At 38.9% G+C, this 23,262-nt stretch overlaps 1 protein-coding gene and 1 pseudogene across 3 annotated transcripts in view; one reads left to right on the top strand and one right to left on the bottom strand.

Moving 5' to 3' along the window:
- ATG4A (autophagy related 4A cysteine peptidase) overlaps positions 1 to 23,262 on the bottom strand; it is a 59,045-nt gene that overhangs the window by 23,606 nt on the left and 12,177 nt on the right. The gene's annotated exons all lie outside the window — the stretch shown is intronic.
- On the top strand, positions 12,449 to 12,979 carry LOC109438330 (calmodulin pseudogene; annotated as a pseudogene).

Genomic DNA, 23,262 nt, shown 5'->3' with positions numbered 1-23,262 from the left:
TGCAGCTGCAAGTAGGTGCAGGGACTCCCCCAAAGCAGCCCCTAAAAGTCCCATGGGAATGGTTTCCTGCAAAAGTGGCACTGTGGGATATGTTTAACTCACTTGAAAACAAATTGTTTTCTTTTGACTTTGTTTTCTAAGACAGGAGCATGCTGTTATCATATAAATAAATGTTCTTAAATATAAATGAGTCATATCTGGTCATGAAAGCAGTCTCACTTGCTCAAAATACTTAGTTGGAGGTTAAAGTTATACTTTGCATAATCTGTACAAGTCGAAGTTATAATTTGTTTGAAGGTATAATTTTGAAATACAGCTACCCAGGACAGAGATACTGCCTTTCTTGAAATATATTACAGAAGACCAGTCTTTCAGGGATTTAGGTAGCCTTTCTCCTCAAGATGTTTTCATCATTAAGATAATAGTCTCAGCAGTATTTCAAACCTGAAAAAAAGAGATGAGACAGCCATTTCGTTCCCCAGTGAAAACTCATCACTGCCGAATCTGCCAGGGAGCCTGTGCTGTCTTAGCCTTTCTGCCACTGGCCTCAGCCCCTGGCCCATGTTCAGGAAATACCAGGCTAAAAATGATCACCCAGGTCAGGCCATCCCCAGGAGGTGGTGGACTGGGGTGGCCTAAATCACACTGTGTATCTTTGCACCCTACTCTCTACCCCTCACAGGCAGGAGAAATCAGGTTAAAAGGAATATGTAGTGTAGCCTAGAGAGACAAAGAAAGTCAGGAGATCAGTAGTTTAAGAGGAGTGTGGGAAAGAGGCGGTCTCTCTGGCATTCCCCTGGTCAGGGTGAGGAAGGGTGGCACTGGATGAAATGTACAGCATGTATGCATATAAGCCTTGGGTCTTTTTTTAGAACTGGCTGAAAAAAACCGTTTCTCTAGCGCCAAGCCTTTCTTAGTGAGTCACTGCCCAGCTATCTGGTCAAATTAGTACCGCCCCTTAATGACTGAGAACTGCACTGCTTCCTGTGGGACAGCTCTGACCAAAATGGTAGCCAACGAATGTTCCTTTTGCTCTTCAGCCCCGCTCAGGCGAGCAAGGTCATTACAGTCTTTATTCTTCCTGAGTCTCCTCTTGGAAGATAGACTCCAGAGCCAGCCCGAGTGGAAGCTACATGGTGAAACAAATGAAAGCCAGACGAGAAGATGAGATTAACAGAAGCAAAGGGCAGTAACATGGGGAGAGTATATACAAGGAGATCTAGGGAGAAAAGAGAAATAGGTCTTCCACAAGGAGAACTCAGAGAGATGAAGAAGCAAACTGGGACGTGCTTGCAGGGCAGAAGTGAAATCGCACTTCCAACAGAATCACTTCTGACTACAGGAGTGCCCCCTTATCTGGGGTCTCGCTTTCCACTGTGTCAGTTACCTGTAGTCAACTGTGGCTGGAAAATATTAAGTGGAAAATTCCAAAAATAAACAATTCATAAGTTTTAAATTACACGCTGTTCTGCATAGCATGATGAAATCTCGTGCCGTCCTGTCCCGTCACTCCTGGGACGTGCATCATCCCTTCGTCCACTGTCTCCACACAGTATATGCTACCTGTCTGGCCATTAGTCACCTAGTAGATATCTAGGTTATCAGACTATCAGGGTATCGCAGTGCTTGTGGTTCAGTAACCCTTATATTATTTCATAATGTCTCATTCACCTCATTTCATCTCATCACATAGGCACTGGATCGCTTTGTACCACCACAAGAAGAAAGGTGAGGACAGTACAATTAGATATTAGGTTGGCACAAAAGTAATTGCAGTTTTTACAATTATTTTTAACCTTCTAAACCACAATTACTTTTGCACCAACCTAATAGTTTGAGAGAGACCATGTTCCAATATCTTTTATTATAGTATATTGCTATAATTGTCCTGTTTTATTACTAGTTATTGTTGTTAATCTCTACTGTGCCTAATTTATAAATTAAACTTTATCATCAGTATGTATGTACAGGAAAAACCATGTACGTATAGGATTCGGTACTATCTGTGGTTTCAGGCATCCTCTGGGGGTGGGGGTGGGGTCTCAGAACATATCCCCCACAGATAAGGGGGGACTACTGTAACAGCAATCCTTTTTAAATTATTTTTCATAAACTACTTCGTCTTGCCTTAAAATTAACAAACAAGACAGCAGTCCCATGTAAGTTCCCTGCCCTTTCATCCTGTTTAAAGAGATAGGGCCTATACAGGCAGAGCTATAAGTACTGCAGCTTGGCAGAACAAGAATTAGACTCTACAAGGTCTGATAGATAACATGCTTCATCCTGTTCCATTTTACTTCAGTAATAATTACTGCACCAAAGTCGCTGGGTTAGTTCAACGATTAGTTAATAACTGAACAAAGGTTTACTGAAACTGAAACCAAAAGTCCTCCCAGTCTCGGCCAAGGGGCTCTGCATACATGTTGAGGCATGCCTTCCACACTCAGCCAGGCAGTTGCTAACTCTGCCTTAGTCTTCCCTTTCGGGATCGGCCAGAGAACTTAGGGCCTTCTCAGGTCTTTCCTAAGCTTGCCCGAAGCAGCATGTGCTTTTCTGGATTCCTAGGAAAATTCGAACTTTTTTCAAGGCACCAATGGACATGTTATTCCCCAGCTTTTCCTTTTAAGCTTTTTAGTTATCTATTGCCTCAGGCAGCTGTGAAGTTAATTGATTGCCTCTAACGGTTTCCAAAAGGACCCCCTGGAGAAAGGCTTTCTGCAGTTCCAAGTCAGGGCAAATAAATACAGTCTTGTAAGTGGGATCTTCTGGGGAAACACTCCACAGATCAAATAATGACAATTCTCTAGAAATGAGGCTTTATAGGAGCTCCAACCCCATTCTGTGTCCTCCAGGGGCTGCCAGACTGCTGGCTTTCCCTGTGACTGCAGGCTGTGGATTACTGCAGGGCTGGAGAGCAAGGGAAGGGTGGAGGGCAAGTGAAAACACCACAAAGTTCACTATTCTTACCAAAATGCAGCTGTTTTTCTTGAATAAATACTCCCCAGATTTTTGCAAGCCTTTGGTTAATTTCCAGAGTTGTGAAAACGTTGATTCTGACCATTTTGCCAGTTTTTTCATTGCTTATTTTAATATAAGAACGGGTCTTATATAATATAATATGATATAATACCAGGTATAATATAATATAATTAATATAATATAATATAATATAATATAATATAATAATATAATATATAATACCAGGCATAATATAATATAATATAATATAATATAATATAATATAATATAATATAATACCTGGTATAATATAATACCAGGTCTTATATTAATTTTTGCTCTAAAAGACGCATTAGAGCTGACGGTCTGGCTAGGTCTTATTTTCACGGAAACACGGTATGCATTCCAATGGCTAACTATATTTCTAAGGGTTATTCTGTAAAATTGCAAGTAAATTTTAAAAAATCGCTTTGGAAAACAAATTTTCTGATAGGGCTTATCAAAGACACTTGTACATCAAGGCTCTGAGCTTCTGTAGGGTTTGTGCCCAGAAACAACACAAACTGAAGTGAAAGCAAAAGGTCATAGACTCTCAGGGCCAGGGGAGGCCTGAGATCCCATAGCGTATCTTCCTTGTAGATCACCTGATCCTAAAAGGGTCCCAGGATACCACTGGTTCCAAAACAGCCTTCTCAGCAATACATACATATTTAACACATTGTCAGGTCACAGCTTCAAAAAACATAAGAAAACGTCCATGGAAGACAGGTATGGTAAGGGCTGAAGATTCATTAATATATTCATTCCATAAACTTTTACAGAGTACCTGCCATGTGCTAAGCACAGAGGATAAAACGTCACTGAGAGGTAAGCCTCCATCCTCCAAAAGCATTTAATCCAATGGAGAGGATAGGTCTGGAAACAACTAACAACAATAAATATAAGCAGAAAAGGGTTAAAGCAGCTGCTGAGTTGTGAAACCAACAATCTCTGCTGAGCTGTCTTACAGATCAAGGATTTCCCCTGAAAGGCTCACCACAAGGTAATAATGCCCTGTTCCTATTGGAACCAGAGAAGCATGCCTAAAAAAACACTGACTCTGCTTAATTATAATACTGAATTCTCCTGCCCAGGCGGAGCTTATTCACTATTTTCTATTCATGCGATACATGATAAAGCATGATACCTTATTGAGCCTATGCTAGAACGACCCCTTTTTGATGAATATGCATAACTAGTTCTAATAAGAGTGATTCTCCTTGTGTATTCAGGGAGTCACTGCTTTGAGGACTCTCCCCAGTGTTCTCCTTACTTGCTGGAAGTAATAAACTTTCCTTGCTCATATTCTGTCTTGATCAAGATTCACTGAGTTATGCTCACCAAGAGATGAACCCCTTGCTTTCGGTAACATAAGTACTATTTTTAAAAAGTGAGGTAGAAGGCAACAAATGATTAAGTCCAACTGGGGGTGAATGGGCCTTCCACAACCTCAAAAAGGTGGCATTAGAGCTGACCCGTAATGGAAATAAGATATAAGTGGGAAGGAGGAAGGGAGGAAATTCCTGGTTGAGGGAACACTAAAAGGATTTGGCAAGCAACTGAGTGTGAGGTGGGGCTGCGGAGAGTGAGAGGGTCAAAAATAACTTACAGTTTTCAAGTGTGGGTGTTGAGATAGTAACCAAAAAACATGGTGGGGGGTAAGGAGATGATAAGCTTGGTCTAGCAGGAACATGTTGGACTCCTGGGCTTGGCTGACAATGGAGAACAGGTTTTAAAAAAAAGTGAAGAGGAAGTCAACCAGCCCAGGGATTATGAAAAGAAGCATGGTCGGTGGTAGGTTGGTTAGCAGAACCTAGGAAGGCAGGAGGAATCCAGAACAAAGCTCAGCCTAAAATGTGGCTTCACCCCCGTCCTCCTGGGTCCACTTAGTGTCCTGGTCTTCCCAGCCTCTGCTCACCTGCGCACAGGCCCCGCCCCGTCTTCATTTCTCTTCCTCCCAGTGCCCTGCTTTTCTGACAACCAAGAACTTAGAAAATAGAGAACTGGACAACAATTCTTAGCATTTCAAGAGGGATTTTCATGTTCAAAACTGCACATTTTCTTGAATTTATTCAGCAAGTCACAACCTGGCAATACTTGGGTTGTCATAGAATGCAAAATCCATGAATGATTTGAGTTCTCTATAGAACAATATAAACTCTGACACCCTAAGAGAACATTGTCATTTTTAGAGCTATACCAGAGAATATTAACCAAAGGACTATCATTCAGCTAGACTCGATGAGATTCTATTTCACTGGCTAGTACCACTTGTGGTGACAGGAGGCTGCACCTGAAAAATTGCAGGACAAGTCAGCAAAGGGATAACCAGTCCACTTGGCAAGGGACCACTGTTAAGTGATAAGACCCTTTGGTTTTCAACTTGAAAAATCAATCGGGCCATAGACAACTTGACCCCACAAAATACATTTATTACAGATTGCAGTCAATTCATACTGATCATGTTGGTAAGATTCAAATGGTCGTAAGAATCAAATGTAATACAAAATTGGACTCTTTCTGGTTTTCCTTTAAAGTGATGCTTTTGAAAAGTTTATTGACTTTTTAAGTGTACTTTTCTTGTTGTTTTCACTTAGGACAAATTATTGCCTGCTTTCTGCTGACTGGAATGCATTTGGATACATCCAGGAAGAAATGGGATTCCATGCACAAACTGGTCAAGAATACACCTAACACACCTCTAAATTACTGTCTCTTTTTGCCTTTGATAAGGTAACTCTGCTCTTTTCAGAGAGATGCATTTTTCAAAAGAATAGAAAGATGCCACTTTTGTAAAGGTTATCTTTGTTGATAAGGCATACAAAGAGGGTGACATATTGGATGGAGGAAAATATTTGGTTGGCTTTATAATGCAAGGCTCAAGGCAACTATTCCACTAACTGAGGTGAGAATCACCTTGATTCTTCATCAACAGGTGTTGTTGTTCTTAAGAATCAACCCGCTAGTGGAAAGCCTGGTTGTATTCCCAAAGAGGACAGTGTCACATTAGTGCCACTGCCAAGTCATGCAGTGGGTCCAAAATAAGCCTCCATGGTATTGCAGCTTTGACTTCGGGCATCATCCAAGCCAAAAAGAACCAATACTCAAATACAGAGCTCATGGTTCATGTAGAAAGCAAGACACCAAGACAATATTCAGTCAAAGTGAAGAGTGTGTCAAATTATTGCTCTCCAACATAAAATTTTTTGTTTTGTTTTTGTTTTTGTCATGGTGAACAGAAGGAGGAATCCCTCCTCACCCCTATTGGAAACAGCTCTAGCCTAGGAACCCTAATATTGAGTCCCACCTTGCCACTAACTAGCTATGTGAACTTGCAGAACCTACTGCACTTCTTTGGGCCTCAGATTCTCCATCTGTAAAATGTGCAGTGTATTTTTCAAACGGCACATTATAACTCATCAGTAGGCTAGGAAATCTATATAGTGGGTTGCAAATAGCATTTTTTAAAAATGAAACTGAACAGAAACTACTAGAATATATTACACGTAATAAGGATGAGTAGTGTTTCATGAAACATATTTGTATACATACAAACTGGGCTGCAATAGAAAATGTACTTCTTGTTGTATTGTTACATCAAAAAAGTTGAAAAGCCATTAATCTAGACCTATGTTGTCCAATACAGTAGCCATCAGCCACGAGCAGCTGTTTACATTTAAATTAAATAAAATTAAATACACCTAAAATCAGGTCCTCAGTTGTACTCGCCACATTTCAAGCACACAATAGCCACATGTGGCTAGTCGCTACCATACTGTACAGCACAGCTATAAAATAGTTCCATCGTCACAGAAAGTTCTATTGGACAGTCCTATCTTAATGGCCTTTCTATGGTTCTGTAGGAGGTGGAAATAGGTAAGTTGTTAGGAAGGGTACTTCAAGTTCTAGGACAAGAAGATGGGTTCACTTGTGTCTCTCTTAAGAAAGTGTGTATGTGAATTTCTAAATAAATGAGCCAACAATCATTTATTAAGTTCTGTACCTGGTCCTGTGAGGAATACAGAGGAAACACTCTCATAAACATTCACTACATGTTAAGTGGACAAACTAAGGCATCATAAAATCATAATCTCGTTAAAGACATGAGCCTTGGGTAAATAAAAGAGCTAATAATAAAAGGTAATGTATAAAGAATTATTGATAGTAACTAAGTCCTGGCAGAATTCAGAAAAAGGGGAAGTCAATGAGCATTCGAGTCCTCAGGGAAGATTTCCAGGGGAGTGTAGGATTTGACAGTCCTTAAATTATTGATTTGGATGAGCAGAGATAAGAGGGAGAGTATTTCAGATGAGAGGAACACCATAAGTATGTGTGTGTCAGAGAGGAAGGGTAAGTTCTGGACAATATTGAGAAATTAGCTTACAGAGGTGGCTTGGCACTGGATTGTGGCGGGTGGAGAGCCTGCCAGTAGAGTCCAAGTCTTAGAAAAGCCATTGAGAGTTTTCAGAGTGATTTCACAAGATCCTTGAGACAGCTCCTTGAGATAGGCAGGGCAAGGATCATGACTTCCATTTTAGAGTTGAGGAAACAGAGTCTGGGAGAGGTTATACGACTTGCCCAGGTTCATTTAGCTAGTAAGTAGTATAACCAGGATTCAAACTGAGTTAATCTTATTCTCCATCCGTATTCTTCCCACTATACCTTGCTGTTATGATAAAGGCTGGATTCGAGGCACTGGAGACAGGGAGACCAATGAGAAAGGTGTAATAATCCAGGCATGAAGTGTTGAAGGCCTGGCCTAAGGTGGCAAGAAACCAGATGCTCTGGTTATATAACCTACTATAAAATAAACTGACGATGCAGTACTCACTGTTCAAAAGGGAGAGAAAGAGTAGACAGTCTGAGGTTAGAACAGTATAGTTATTTTTAACTAGAAGTGATCTAAACTACCCAAAGGAATAAATATTAACAATATAATTCATATACCATGTCTGGATCTTTCTGCACAGCTGAAGGCAATGTTTTGGACACGGTTCCTAAGAAAACAACACTTTACATGTCTATGCATTTTCATGAGCCATTTCTGTCTTGCCAGTGTTTCTTTCCTCTGTCAATTTCAATTTTCATTTCTCCGAAGTAATTGGTTATATGATTTCTTACCTCATCTAGATTTCCAGTGAGAAAGGACTAGTGCAAAAAGGTCAAGGAGCTATAGACCTAGGAGTTTTTCAACACTATTTGGTAAAACTAATTATCAGCTTAGCAATTAATTAATAATGATTCACTAAGAAAATATTAAAATTCACCATTGCCAGACTCTTAAAAGAACTCTCTGCCCATGTCACTAAGCTGCTCAAAAACTTCCATGGGCGGGCCGGCCCGGTGGCTCAGGCGGTTGGAGCTCCATGCTCCTAACTCCGAGGGCTGCCGGTTCGATTCCCAGATGGGCCAGTGGGCTCTCAACCACAAGGTTGCCAGTTCGATTCCTCGACTCCCGCAAGGGATGGTGGGCAGCGCCCCCTGCAACTATGATTGAACATGGCACCTTGAGCTGAGCTGCCTCCTGGATGGTTCAGTTGGTTGGAGCGCGGGCTCTCAACCACAAGGTTCCCAGTTCGATACCTCGACTCCCGCAAGGGATGGTGGGCAGTGCCCCCTGCAACTAAAATTGAACATGGCACCTTGAGCTGAGCTGCTGCTGAGCTCCCCGATGGCTCAGTTGGTTGGAATGCGTCCTCTCAACCACAAGGTTGCCGGTTTGACTCCTGCAGGGGATGGTGGGCTGTGCCCCCTGCTACTAACAATGGCTACTGGACCTGGAGCTGAGCCTGTGCCCTCCACGGCTAAGATTGAAAGGACAACAACTTGAAGCTGAATGGCACCCTCCACGGCTGAGATTGAAAGGTCAACAACTTGACTTGGAGGGAAGGACTGGAAGTGCACATTGTTCCCCAGTGGAGTCCTGTTCCCCTTCCTTCCCCAATAAAAAAAAAAAAAAGCAAACTTCCATGGGCTTCCAAGGTTGCTCTAACTGATAAGGATCAAATATAAACTCATCAGGCTGGCATTTAAGGCCCTCTCCAATATAGGTAATTCCTATATTTCTAGTTGTTCCCCCACTGCTCATTACTCCTTCGCAAGATCCACGCTTTTCAGCCAAAATAAACCACATGATACATTGGAGACTCTTTGCTCATTTATGTCCTAGTGCATTTAAGCCCTACCTCAAATGCAACTTTCTCTGTAAACATTTCTTCCTCAATTTTCCCATCAAGAAGTATTTGGTCCTTCACCTGAGACTCTATAGTTCTTTATTTGTATTTCCTTTATAACACTGGGCACCTTGCACTTTAGATTATTGTTATTTGCAGGCATGTCATCTCTCTGCTATTGGAGCGAACTCCTGCCTCAGTCCATTTAGTGTTCATCTCTGTGTCCCTTACAGCTCCAATCATAGTGCCTTGCAATAAATCGCCCCTCAAAGTCCATCAGGTGTTTATGGAATGAATGAGCACACTGACAAAAGTCTAAAAAGATGGTTTATATGATCATCCAAATGTCAACTGAGCAATCCCTTACTGAGTGCCTACCATATAACCAGCACTGCGCTAGGCCCTGTAGATAGCAGCGTATCTTAAGCAATTTCAAGTTTAATGGGAAGAGAAAAAGAAGGAAATTCATTTTGATACAGTATGGTCAGTGTCTGCACAGGGGCCTAAGAGAACACAGCAGAGGGTCATGTAAGCCAGTCTGGGGGAAAGAGAAGGCTTTGGGAATAAAGGTGATGGCAGGACTCAGCCTTAAAGGATGACAGTTAGGCAAATTGGACCGGGGAAGGATGTTTCAGGCAGAGGAGAAGCTTGTACCAAAACACTGAGGGTGAGAGACTGCAGCATAGTGATGCCACATGGAGACTGTCAAGGGTTGAGGCTGGAGAGGCAGAAAGGGCTAGAAGGTGCCAGCCTTGGAAGCCTTGGTAAGGATTCTGGGCTTAAATCAGGCTTCATGGAACCCCTGAAGGGTTTCAAATGTACCCAGGAAGAAGACTAGGTATTTTACTATTTGCAGAACAGAAGGGATGCAACAAGTAATTGCCTGTACTGTAAATCCTAGGGTTTTTTTGTTTTTTTTTTTTTTTTTTACATTCATCATCAAATTGAATTCTGTTTAAAAACAAATCAACCAACAAACAAAAACCTGAAGTGACCATCTTTGTCAAAGAAGGGGTTAAGTTGGCTCTGTCTTGTAGCACACTCAGCGTACAGCACAATGGGAGAACTTCTGAGTCCTTTCCAGGAACAGTACTCTTCACTTGGAGGACTTTCCCAGTTTTCTCCTCTGTTTACAACAACCCCCCCCACCCCACCCCCGTCTCCCAGACCACAGGAATTTTCCCCGTACCCTTTCAACATCACACTTCATTAGTAAACAGTGCCAGCAGACATATGTTTAAAAATTCTTTACCTTCGATGTAATGTAAAATTCTACTGCCAGAGTTAAGTTTTGAGATTACATAAAATTATACATGTCCCTTCACTTTCAAAACAAAAGATGCATTCCAAGTAAATCCTGAGGCAAATTTTTGTAAAGTGAACTTGATTTTCCGATGATCATTTGAGCCACATTGCCCAAGAAAAGACAATTTGATCCCATTCAAAGAACATACAGTGAGCAATTAAATGGCTCTGAATCCCTGATACTCTACGTCCCAGCACCAGGAAAATAAATATCTATCTACCCATGAATATGAAAGAACCAACCCAACAACACAGTAAAAATGCTCTCTAGCATCTGGCGGGCACACAATCCTGACCTGCTAAACAAAACACAGATCCATTTTTATCTCCAAGAGCAGCTCTTCAGAAAGTGGGTTTTCTTATAAGAAACTCAGCCATCACTTCTTTCATTAATACTAAGTTAAATTATCCTAAGTTAAATAAATTCTGAGTTAAAAATGTATTTTTATCGTACCTATCCTACAGATTCCACTCCTAGATTTATATACAAGAACAATAAGTGCGTATGTCCATCAAAAGATATCGTCAAAATGTTTATAGCAGCTTTATTCATAATATCCAAAACCCATAAACAACCTAAATGTCTATTAACAGGGGTGCTATGGACTGAAAGTTTCTATCCTCCCAAAATTCTTATGTTGAAGCCCTAATCTCCAATGTAATGATATTTGGAGTTGGGGCCTCTGGGAGGTAATTAGGTCACGAAGGTGGAGCCCTCAGGAATGGGATTAGTGGCCTAATGAGAAGAGGCAACAGATTGATGATCCCTCTCCATCATGTAAGGACACACAGCAAGAGGGTGGTCGTCTGAAAGCCAGGAAGAGGGACCGCACCAGACACCAAATCTCCCAGTGCCATGATCTTGAGTTTCCCAGCCTCCAGAACCATAAATAAATGTCCTGGTTTAAGCCACTTGGTTTATGGAATTTTGTCACAGCAGCTTGAACTGACTAAGAGGGAAATAGATAAAATAAATTGTGGGGAATCATACACAGGAATGGTACACTGCAACAACAACAACAAACTAACACTATACACAAAACATGCATGAATCTTACAGATATTATGTTAAACAAAAGACAGACACAAAATAGTACATACAGTATGATTCCATTTATATAAAATTTGAAATAAGGCAAAACTAATCTACAATGATAGCAGTCAGAATAGTTGCTACCCTTTTGAGGGAGTGTTGACTGGGAGGAGGCAAGAGGGAACCTTCTGAGGGGCCAGAAGTGTTTCTATACTTGATTTAGGTGGAGGTTATACATATACAAAATTCAATGGAGCTTTACACCCATCACAATGGCCATCATCAAAAAATCAGCAAACAAGTTTTGGTGAGGACGTGGAGCACAGGGAACCCTCATACACTGTTAGTGGGATTGCATATTTGTGCAGTCACTATGGAAGGCAGTGTGGAGGTTCCTCAAAATATTAAAAATGGAACTAACTTATGACCCAGCAATTCTACTCCTGGGTATTTAACCAAAGAAATCCAAAACACTAATTCGAAAAGATATATGCACCCCTATGTTCACTGCGGCATTATTTACAACAGCCAAGATATGGAAACAACTGAAATGCCCACCAGTAGACAACTGGATAAAGAAACTGTGGTACATTTATACAATGGAATATTACTCTGCCATTTAAAAGAATGAAATCTTACCATTTGCAACAACATGGATGGACCTAGAGAACATTATGTTAAGTGAAATAAGTCAGACTGAGAAAGACAAATACCATATGATCTCACTTATATGTGGAATAAAAAATAACAAAATAAATGAACAAACAAAACAGAAACAGACCCAAAGATACAAAGAACAAACTGATGGCTACTAGATGGGAGGGGGCTTGGAGGGCTGGGTGAGACAGGTAAAGGGATTAAGAAGTACAAATTGGAATTAGTCCAAGTAGAGTGGGTGGGCTGAGTGTTTGTGTGGTCTCAGAGACCGGTAGTGCTTGCAGCATAGCTGACCAACTGATTTAAGAGCAGATTGCAGAATTCAAAGAAGCATCTTCACTATTTGACAAGGATGGTGATAGAACTATAACAACAAAGGAATTGGGAATTGTAATGAGGTCTCTAGGGCAGAATCCCACAGAAGCAGAGTTATAGGACATGAAAAATAAAGTAGATGCTGATGGTAACGGCATAATTGACTTCTCAGAATTTCTGACCATGATGGCAAGAAAAATGAAAGACACAGACAGTGAAGGAAAAATTAGTGAAGCATTCCATATGTTTGATAAGGATGGCAAGGGCTCTATTAGTGCAGCAGAGCTTCGCCATGTGATGACAAAGCTTGGAGAAAAGTTAACAAATGAAGAGGTTGATGAAATGATCAGGGAAGCAGATATTGATGGTGATGGGCAAGTAAATTATGAAGAGTTTGTACAACTGATGACAGCAAAGTGAAGACATTGTACAGAATGTGTTAAATTTCTTGTACAAAATTGTTTATTTGCCTTTTATTTGTGACTTATCTGTAAAAGGTTTCCCCAACTGTCAAACAGATATGCATGTACAGTAATTAGCACTTCATTCCTCAAAGTTTTCTTCCCTTATCTTATTGTCATTGTCCTGAAACCTTATTTTAGAAAATTGATCAGGTAACATGCTGCATGTGGCTCACGCTGGATATAGCTAAGCCCTTCTGCACATCTAAACTTCGATGGAGTTGGCCAAAGGATCGGGAACATCTGGGTTATGTCATTGTGTTTTGTTTTGTTTTCACATGTCTTTTCGAATTAGTGTTCTGGGTTTCTTTGAATAACTACCCATGAGTGCAATTACAGGGTCCTTCTTTGTCTCATTATAGCATTTTTAAAAATTAGTTCCAGGCGTACAAAGCAACATAATAGTTAGGCCTTTACACCCCTCACAAAGAGAAAACCCTCCTCCCCCAAGCCAACTACCCCTCTGACATCTTATATAGCTATTACAATACTATTGACTATCTTCTTTATGTTATACTCCACCTCCGGTGATTGAATACACACATACACATACACACATACACACACACACACACACATCTGAAGTAGAATACTACTGTATGGGTTATGCCTTTTTTAAAGTAGTTTTCCTTAGGAACTGTCAGCATGTTGCTGTTGAAGTGTGGAGTTGTTACTCTGTGGACTATGGACAGTCAACAATATGTACTTAAAAGTTGCACTATTGCAAAAACAGGTGTATTATCCACCTGTGTACACTATTTTTTGTACTACTGGTCCTGTACCAGAAAAATTTTCTTTTATTGTGACTTGGTCTTTAAACTTTTTTTAGCCACTTAAAATCTGCCTATGGCATAATCTGGCTCAAATCCATTCCAAGGTGTATATTTGTTTTCCAATAAAACAATTTTAGGGGTGGCCAGATGGCTCAATTGGTTAGAATGTGAGCTCTTAACAACAAGGTTGCCGGTTCAATTCCCACACTGGGCAATGAACTGCACCCTCCACAACTAGATTGAAAACAATGGCTTGAGCTTGGAGCTGAGTTGCCAGTGGGCGGCCGGTTTGCTCAGTGGTTAGAGTGGGTGCTCATAACACCAAGGTCACTGGTTCGAATCCCACATGGGCCAGTGAGCTGCACCCTCCACAACTGGATTGAAAACAATGACTTGACTTGTAACTGAGCTGCCCCTCCCCCCACCAACTAAATTGAAAAACAATGACTTGACATAGAGCTGATGGGTCCTGGAAAAACACACTGTTCCCCAATATAAAAAAACATTACTAAATTGTACCCCCCAAAAAAGTAGTCACAGGGATGTAAAGTACAATATGGGGAATATAGTCAATAATGTTGTAAAAACTATGTATAATGTCAAGTGGCTACTAGACTTATCAGAGGGGTCACTGCATAAATTATATAAATGTCTAACCACTATGCTGTACACCTGAAACTAATATACAATAATATTGAACGTCAACTATCATTGGAAAAAATAGTCACAGGGATGTAAAGTACAGTGTAGGGAATATAGTCAATAACACTGTAATAACTACATACATTGTCAGATGGGTAATAGACTTATTGGGGTTATCACTTTTGTCTAATCACTATGTTGTTTGTATACTTGAAACTAATATAATATTGTATTTCAACAGTAATTGAAAAATATTTTTTAAATTAAAAAAAAAGAAAAAGGTAAGTCTCCATATTGGATTTATTTCTGATACAGATTGGTAATACATATCAAAATTACGCTAACGAGGAAATATTCTCTTCTTATCGGGAGTAGAGATATAGTTCTGAATTTATTCCACTTCCATGTACACACACACTTCAAACCCAAGTGCAAGTAGCAAGTAATTTGGGGTTTCAGATATGATTTAGATATACTGCTAATTTATTAGATTTTTCAACTTACAGCATTCCAAAATGCTATCTATTTTTATAGGCTCACTTTGATCACAAGTTTACAAATTTATTAATTCTTCTTTTCTACTATAGTATTAGCTGGTCTTCCTCAGAGAAGTATATTAAATTTGTTCCCCAAATCTTAATGAAAGAAAACATAGTAGACTGAAGAGAACACTGGCCTATGAACTGGAAGATCTGTGTCCTGTTTCAGCTCTGCCTTTTACTAACCAAGTCACCTTAAGCTAGTCTTTTAACCTAAGATTCCCTTTCCTTATCCATAAAATGGAGATAATAGCATGCCCATAGGTCTATAGTGAGAATCACATGAGAAAATGGATGTGAAGGTGCTTTGTAAACTTGAAAGAAGTGTTAATACCCCAAAGCTAAGTGTTTAATTAGAACTTGTGCCTGGCTGTGACCAACAGAAAATGTACTTAAATTTTAAAGCGCGTACTTCAGTTTTGCATATCTTACATTTCACCAGAGTCAGGATCAGCGCATATGCTCAAATTCTAACATCTCTGAAAAGTTGAAGTAATTCCATTATGATAAGTACCAAACATATGAGACGTGTACAGGGAAGTATTATCAACAACTGCCTTGCTTGCTTTTCCCCGTTATGACTTTCAGATGTATTTCTAGCTATGTAATATCCATTATATTCAGTTCATATTTCTAGAACTTTGAACTGCTTCTGTAACAATAGTTTTCCCTCTCCATTATGAATTTCATAACTGCCCCTGAAGGCTGCTCCCATTTCTACCCTCTGCCATCCATCATGACAACTGCAGCAAAATTTTAAAATACTCCTCATTCTTAACTCCTTGTCAGAGCCCCAAATACTCCTTGTCAGAGAGCCCCAAATGGAAGATGTCTTTTCTTGTGTCAACTTTTGAAGTTCGTTTCTGTGATGAGAGGAATGATATAGGCCAGAGTTGCCTCAAAATGTTTCCTGTCACCAACTACGCTATCCAGCAAATGAAGCAGGAAACCCCTAATTGCAGAGCCATACAGTGTGAGAGGAGCTTGACAGACAGAAAAATTAGGGTCATTTGGATTCAAGGGCTCCAGTAGTTCCCGTTCCTGGAGATTTTGTTCCTAGTCCCACAGCAAAGCTCTCCAAACAAGAACAACAAGCCTGCAGATAAACAAAACAGACTAGAGAAGGTAAATCCTTAACTTCTCAAGATCCTTGAGAAACATTCCCTTCAGGCATTAAGTCCCAGAAAAAGTCTTTGTTGAGCCTACTGAGATAGGGAATGGGGGTCGATTTTACAAACGTAGATTGACAGCAGCAAGAAGAACTGACTGACAAGGAAAGAGACAGAAAAATCATAAAAAAAACTACTATGGATTCACACACACACACACACACACACACACACACACACACACAGGCTTACTAGTCTTACTATTTAGTGCAGGGATAAATATCAAATCACATTTCAATAGGCCTTTGAATACCACTGTATTATACCATAATACAACAACAGATAGTTACAATCATGATCCTTAATTTTTTTAAAAAAAGATGTAATGATGTCCATAAATGCTTTATAAGATGTCATAGGAGTAGATTGTTTCTTTGTCTGTTTGTTTGTTTTTAGAATTCCATTCAGGATGGTTAAAATGGTAAAAGCTCGTGGTACTTAAGTGGAGTAAATGAGCCATTTGGGAAACCGGGTTATTAAAAAATGCTTTATTCCAAGAAAGATTCAGGTAACTGAGGTTTTACTCTACTTGGTAAGATGATGAACGTTGGGTTGTACAGTAGACACAAGTGTTATAGGAAATCAGAAAAAGCAGATGAGTATGGGATAGCATAGTCAGAGAAGGCATCATGGAGGAGGCAGGCCACAGGGTTGGTTTACTCTGAAGTCTCTCTCCATCCAAAGCCTGGTTCTACCTTTCTTCATTGCGACCTTTAAGCAGTCCTGCCAGGGTCTCAGGTTCAGACTCACTGAAGGAGACTAGTCTTAAGGGAAATGTAATTAATACTGAATGAAGAGAAAGACAGGATGCAGACCCTGGCCCCATTCCATTGTGCCATAAACGAGCTAGCTACAGCTTCAATGCCTGAATAAACAGAGCCTTTCATATGGGCAGCAATTGTGCCAAGCAGCAAATAATTTGTGGGAGCAATGCATGGTACCCCACTCATAGTTGTGTATTCTTAAATTACTGGAAAAGCCAGGTTTAACAAAGAATTTTTACTTGATAGTCAACTTTTAAGTTATTATATAGAAGTATACCAATGGGAAGATGCAAAACATTACAGAAAGAAATTAAAAATGACACAGTAAATGAAAAGACATCTGTGCTTGTGGATTGAAAGATTTAATATTGTTAAGATATCCAAACTACTCAAAGTGATCTACAAATTCAGTGCAATGCCTCAAAATCTCAATAGTATTTTTTGCAGAAATAGATAAATTCATAAGGAATCTCAAGGGACCCCAGATAGCCAAAACTATTTTGAAAGAGAAGAACACATTTGAAAGACTTACACTTCCTGGTTTCAAAATATATTTCAAAACTACAGTTATCAAACCAGTGTGGTACCGGCATAAAAACAGACAAATAGAACAAATGAATATAATAGAGAGCTCAGAAATAAACCCTTGCATATATGGTCAAATGGTCTTTGACAAGGGTGCCAAGACCACTCAATGGGAAAAGGACAGTCTCTTCAACAAATGGTACTAGAAAACTGGATATCTACATGCAAAATAATGAAGTTGGAGTCTTACCATACCCCATATATAAAAATTAACTCAAAACGGATTAAAGACCTAAACATAAGACCTAAAACTATAAAAATGTCTAGAAGAAAACATAGGAGGGAAAACTTCATGACATTGGATGTGGTAATAATTTTTTGGATATGACACCAAAAGGACAAGCAACAAAAGAAAAAATAGGCGAATGGGATGTCATCAAACATAAAAACATTTGTACATTAAAGGATACAATCAACACAGTGAAAAGGCAACCTATGGAGTGGGAGAAAATATTTGCAAATAACTTATCTTATAAGGTGTTAATATCTAGAACATATAACAGACTACAACTCAAAAAGAAAAATAAAATCAATCTGATTTTTAAAAATAAACAAAGGACTTAAATAGACAATTCTCCCAAGACGGTATACAAATGGCCAACAAGCATACGATAGGGAGCTCGACATCACTAATCATCAGGGAAGTGTAAATCAAAACTTCAATGAGCTACCAACTCACACCCAATAGGATGGCTATAGAAAATAACAAGTGTTATTGAGGCTGTGGAGAAACTGGAAACCTTATGCACTATTGGTAGGATTGTAAAATGGTACAACTACTATGGAAAACAACTACTCAAAAAAGTAAAAGAATTACCATATGATCCATCAATTCCATTCCTGGGTGTATATCCAAAAGAGCTGAAATCAGCATCCCAAAGAGATACTTGAACACCCATGTTCAGAGCAGCATGCGTCCCAGTAGCCAAGGGGTAGAAACAATCTGAATGCCCATCAATGGATAAACGAATAAACAAAACGTGTTACATACATACAATGGAATATTATTCAGCCTTAAAAAGGAAGGAAATCCTGTCACAACATGGATGAGCCTTGAGGATATTATGCTAAGTGAAATAAGCCAGTCAAAGTATAACAAATACTCTATCTATTCCATTTATATGAGATATCTAAACTTGTCCAATTCATAGAAACAGAAAGTAGAATGGTGATTACCAGGGACTAGGGAAAAGATGAGTTGTTGCTAAATGAGTAGAGGTTGACATTTGCAAGATGAAAATCTTCTGGAGCTCTATTTCACAATAATGTGAATATACTTAACACTACTGAACTGTACACTTAAAATTAGTTAAAATGGTAATTTTTTTGTTATGTGTTTTTTTACCACAGTAAAACAATAGCTCAGAAAAGAAGTATGTCAATGTGGGTAGGGGTCAGAGCGATTTTAATCATTCTTAACTAGACTTTTAGTGGGAGAAATGCAATAACTACTACATCATCCAGGTTTTCTTTAAGAAACCACTTATATAACTTCTAGGTCTAAGAAAAGATAGAATAGATGCAGCTTTTTATTTTTCCAAATAAGTACAGCTACGCACGCATACACACACACACACACACACACACACAAATCTTTGAAAGAGAGAATAATACAGTCTGACCAGAAACCTCAAGACCCAAGTAATGACCTGGCAATGAGCTCCTTGGGTTTTGTTTACATCCAAGACCTAGTGATGGAGAAGCCAGTAACCCAGACATACCAATGGATACAAACAAAAAGGCACCCAAAATCTCTAACCAAAGGAATTGAAAAGGGGGCCTAGCATGACAGCAAACTTTTAGGCAGTAAGTGACACACTCTAGCCAAGAAGCAAATAAAAAAACGTGGCCCGACCCTACACGATAGAAATAAATTAAAAACAAAACAAAACACAAAGTCTCAGCAAATAAATAGAAGTTATAAAGGAGAAGTAAATAAATGCTTTTTAGAACTAAAAAATATAATGACCTAAAGGAAAACCTCACTGGATGGTCTCAACAGTGAAATGAAGACAGTACAGGGGAGAATCTGTGAAACTGATGACAGAACAACAGAAATTATGTAATCTGAACAACAGAGAGAAGAAAATTTTTACAAAAGTGAATAGCAGTTCAGGGACATATAGGACTATAACAATATATTAAACATTAATGTCATCAGCATCCCAAGAGAGGAAAAAAATGTGTGGGGCTGAAGAAATATTTTTTAAATATGTCTAATGAACCTAACACAGCTCTAAAATTAAAACTCTTTGACAAATAATGGCGAATATTTCTTAAATCTGGCAAAACACATGAAGCTACATCTTCAAGAAACTAAGCAAATCCCAAACGGAATCAATACAAATAAATTCACATGAAGACACATCATAATCAAATTCCAAAAACCAAAGAAAAAAAATCTTGAAAGCAATGAGAGAGAACAGATAACTTACAGGGGGAAAACAATTAGAATGAGAGCAGATTTCTCATCAGGAACTATGGAATCCAAAAGGAAATGACACATTGTTCAAGTGCTGAGAAGAAAGAACTATCAACCCAGAATTCTACATCCAGAAAAAAATACACACACACACACACACACACACACACACACACACACACACACACACCAGGGGTGCCAAAAAATGTATCCAAGTGGACACTTTGGTCAATGTTGCTCAAGCAGTAGTTCGTCGAAATCAGAAATGTCTGGACGCTGATGGTAACCACTTTGAGCACCTCTTGTAATTGCAGAAGTCAAACCTGACTTGTACTCATCTTTTGTTATCGGTATATGTTATTATAATTTTAATACAGTTTTCCTTTCTTAAAATGTGTATACATTTTTTTGGCACCCTCTGTATATATATCCTGAAAATCAAGACATTCTCAGATAATGAAAGACTAACAGGTTTTGTTGCCATTGGCAAACACCAGCAGAGTAGATAAAAATATGACCCAACTATATGCTGTCAACAATTCAGGTCTCACTTATATGTATAATAATAATAATAATAATAATAATAATAATAAACTCATAGAAACAGAGATCAGACTGGTGGTTGCCAGAGGTAGGGGGTGGTGGTGGGGGAATTGGATGAAGGTGGTCAAAAGGCAGAAACTTCCAATTATAAGATAAATAGATTCTGGGGGTGTAAAGTATAGCACGATGACTATAGTTAACAATATTGTATTATATTTGAAAGTTGCTAAGAAAGTCGATCTTAAAAGTTCTCATCAGAAGGGAAAAATGTGTAACTATGTGAGTTGATGAATGTTCACTAAACTTATTGTGGTAATCATTTTTCAATATACACATATATCAAATAATCACGTTGTATACCTTAAACTTATAAAATAGTATATGTCAATTATATCTCAATAAAACTTGAAAAAATTAATTATATTTAAAAAACAAGTAATTCAATTCAAATATAAAGATATAGGTAGATTGAAAATATAAGGGTAGAAAGAGATGTACCAGGCAAACATTAACTTTAAAAAAGCAACAGTGGATATATTTATATCAGATAAAGTAAACTTCAGAGTAAAGAAAATTGCCAGGGATAGAGGGAAATTATTTAATAATAAAAGTTTCAATCCACCAAGAAGACATAGCAATCCTAAATGTGTAAGCACCAAAACAATAAGTTGCCTTAGAATACATGAAGCAAAAAGTCATAGAACTACAAAGAGAAATGACAAATCAACATCTGCAGTTGGAAATTTCAAAAAACCTTTCAGAAACTGATAAATCTACTAGACAGAAAATAACTAAGGATATTAAAGATCTGAACACCACAATCAACCAACAGGTTCTAACTGACACAAATAGAACACTCTTCCCGGTAACGGCAAAATATACATTTTTCAATCTCCCATTAAACATTCACCAAGATAGACCACATCTTGAGTCATAAAACAAATCTGAACAATTTAAGTGAACTGAAATCAAACATAGTAATTCCTTGACTGGAGTCAAACTAGAAACCAATAAGAGAAACAAATCAAGAAAGTTTGCAAACATTTGAACATTAAACAGCACACCTCTAAATAATCCATTGGTCAAAGAGGAAGTCTCAAAGGCAATAACAAAAAATACATTGCACCGAATGAAAACAAAATACAACATATCAAAATATGTAACATGCAAGCAAGATGACAGAATAGGAAGTCCTAGCTCTCATTCTCCACCACAGAAGTACCAATTTAACAACAACATATGGATCAAACACTTTTATAAGAGTTCTAGGGTGGCTGGTTAGCTCAGTAGTTAGAGCACAGTGCTCATAACACCAAGGTCACAGGTTCGAGTCCCACATGGGCCAGTGAGCTGCGCCCTCCACAACTGGATTGAAAACAACAACTTGACATTGAGCTGATGGGTCCTGGAAAGACACACTGTCCCCCAATATTCCCCAATTAAAAAAAAAAAAAAAAGCATTTCCAGAATCCAGTTAGGAAGTTACAGAACCCCATGTGAGCAAAAAGCTGAGAACAGCCATATTAGGACAGGTAAGAAGAGCAATTTAACTTTACTCACATCAGCCCTCCCCCAAGCTGGTGCAGCCCAATGCCGGAAGAGAACACCCCAGACCACAACTTCAGGGAAAAAGTAAAGAGTGGAGCATGCCTCCAACATTCCTGCTTTTCAGAGGGCTGCCCAAGAGACTGTTATTTGTCTCACCTGAATTGGAGCACTGACAGGGAACTGGCATACATTGGCTGTCTAGTGGTCACTGAGAACAAAAGATAGTAGGGTGGCTTGCTGCTGTAGAGCCAGAGAACATGAATTGGCACAGATACCAGTGGGAGCAAGAGATTACAAGCTCCTGAAAGAGAAACTGAGAAGCCTCTCTACCTGAGAAATTGCATGCATAGGCCCAGAGAACTTGCATTCCACCCCAAAGCTTTCAGAAACCCCAGACTCTCTGCCAGGATGATTGGTGAAGGACTTTCGGTGTACCAAACCAGTTCATAAAGACTGGAAGAAGTGGTTGTTTTCTCAAATACATGAATCTCAATAAAAAGTTCTATGATTACATGAAAAGAAACCAGGAAATATGGCCCCCAAAAAGAACAAAATACATTTCCAGAAACTGATCCAAAAGAAATAGAGGTATATGAATTACCTGACAAAGAATTCAAAATAACCATCATAAAAATGATCCATGAGCTCAATAAAATGATTAACAAAATGAGAGTATCAACAAATAGAAAACATTTTTAAAAGCACAAACCAGAATATTTTGAGCTGAAGAATACAGTAACTTAACTTAAAAAAAACTCAGGAAAGGGGTTCAACAGCTGACTTGAATAAGCAGAAGAAAGAACCAGGGAACTCAAGGCAGGTCTTTTGAAATGATCCACTCAAAGGAACAAAAAGAAAAAAGAGTAAAGAAAGTCTAAGAGACTTATGGGATGTAATCAAGTGGACCAATAAATGCATTTGGGGAGTCCCAAAAGGAGGAGAGAGAGAGAAAGAAAGGACAGAACTTTTATTTATAGAAATCATAGCTGAAAATATCCCAAATCTGGGGAAGAAAACAGATATGCAGATTCAGAAGCCCAATGGATTCCAACAGGATGAATCTAAAGAAACCAACACTAAAACACATCATAATCAAATTGTCAAAAGTAAAAGACAAAGAGAGAATTTTGAAAGCAGCAAGAGAAAAACAACTCGTCATGGCAAGAAAACCCCTATAAGTCTATAAGCAGATTTCTTAGCAGAAATCTTACAGGCCAGAAGGGAGTGGAATGGCACTTTCAAAGAATTCGGGGGGGGGGGGGGGAAGCAGCAACAACAACAAAAACCCTGCCAACCAAGAATACTATATCGAGCAAAATTATACTTCAAAAATTAA

This window comes from Rhinolophus sinicus, chromosome 18, assembly GCF_057876585.1.
Source record: "Rhinolophus sinicus isolate RSI-liver-muscle chromosome 18, RSI-T2T, whole genome shotgun sequence".
In the NCBI taxonomy this organism is placed as follows: Eukaryota; Metazoa; Chordata; class Mammalia; order Chiroptera; family Rhinolophidae; genus Rhinolophus; species Rhinolophus sinicus.
This window is presented reverse-complemented; position numbering and strand designations above follow the sequence as displayed.